Raw genomic sequence first — 1,778 nt, 5'->3', positions numbered from 1 at the left:
AATAGGCGTCATAATGAATGTGGCGTGATTAACGACCAAACATTCACATGTTTGCAGCAGATAAGCGCTTCAAAACGCCGCAGACGGGTTATTTCTGTTCAGGGTGCATTAACACCGCATCCATAAACATGTATATTCGAACGCTTGTTATGCGTTAGTAGAACACGAACGGGATGGAATCAGTGTATCTGGCTGGTTGAATGGCATGAAAGAAGTTAAACAGTAACGCGTTCATAATCTAATGAAGGTAATGAGCGAACTGTTAAAAGTATGTAGTCATCGATTTCAGTGCGCTAATTGTAGAATCTTCTTCACCTGGAAGAGCCCAACATAGTTAACGTATTGCGATGGTGCGTAATGCGTGTGGAGAGCACGTATCCTCGGATTTGTGGGACAGTTTACTTGATATGCAATAAATAGTTTCTTCAGACAGAAAATTGTAAAATGGCTTAGCCACTGCGCAAGTTTAGGGTAAATGAGTGTCTTTTGACACAACGGTTTCAGGATTCGTGCTAGATTCTGAATAGTGATTTAGTGACGTTTGAATGAGAAACACTTTTCGTCAATCCTGTCGCAAAAATCATGTTTAGTACCTAACAAATTTTCCTTTTTTTCGCTTCCTGTATTCTTCTGTAGTAAAGGAGAGTAGATTTGTCAAGCAATTGGTCAAAGGTGCACGCCATACCCCTTTTTCAAGAAATGTCATAGGACATTCAGATAAGGTGTTTTTCTTGGTAACTTACAAAATAATAATTGAAAGGAATATTTATTTAGATACGTAAACGTAAGAAACCATTTTTTGCTGTGAGATTTGGGACATAGATTTTTCAGTTATTTTCCAGAGAGCTGCAGCAACGAATTATAGCTTTTCAAATATAACATTTTTCTATTGTGCACCTTATGCGTAACTCCAAAGTAATTGCAGTTCAGTGTAATTCATTTATTTAGCGCATGGATTTTATCACATCACACAAGAAAGCTTTTTATTAACAATACATGTATACATATTCAACATACAGAAAAAAATCGTAATTAAAAGTTAGTTAAATTTACGGTATTTACAAAATATAGGTCACATACATACATCCAACTGCTGAATGTATTCAGCTGATGTCGTTTTAGCCATATGGAACTGTAAAAGATTAATTTTGTATCGATTCACTTCACAGAGAATAATTTATGTGCCTTTGGTGGATTTTCTGTCGTCATTTTTTTTGTAAGACAAACAAACATATAGCCGAGCTCTACAGACTAATCTTTCTCTCTTCGGGTGTCTAACCTATAAGATGTCTATTGTAGTAGTCTGAAATTGAATGAAATAAGTATCGTAAATGCACATATTGAATTAATGTTGTTTAGAAAAACCTGTCCCGTGTCCTTGAGTACTTATATGGGCGGATTTTATGTTTCAGCAGTTTACTATCGCTGTAAAGCATAAGTTCGGTGATGTGATGACGACGCACCATCCGCGTTTAGTTGCACGAATCTTTAATTTGCTCATTTTAGAATCTGCAATCTTATTTGCTCTTAAAACGAAGGTCGATGATTTATTGCTGTGAATTGCGATACATTTCGTCGTATCGTACTGCAATATTACACTGTCGCACATCAGCCGACTTATTGCTGACCAACAGAGTACTCTGCGCCTACGTTTAATTCCACGAACACATAAGAAAAAGTGCACAACCGGCTGTGCAGGGATTTTGGTACAAACATATATCTCAGTTTTTTTGGAAAATCCTTTATCATTCATTTTTACTCCCGAAACAGCTCTAGTA

This window comes from Schistocerca nitens, chromosome 2, assembly GCF_023898315.1.
Source record: "Schistocerca nitens isolate TAMUIC-IGC-003100 chromosome 2, iqSchNite1.1, whole genome shotgun sequence".
Taxonomy (NCBI): domain Eukaryota; kingdom Metazoa; phylum Arthropoda; class Insecta; order Orthoptera; family Acrididae; genus Schistocerca; species Schistocerca nitens.
The sequence above is the reverse complement of the archived record's forward strand: the minus strand, read 5'-3'. Positions refer to the sequence as shown.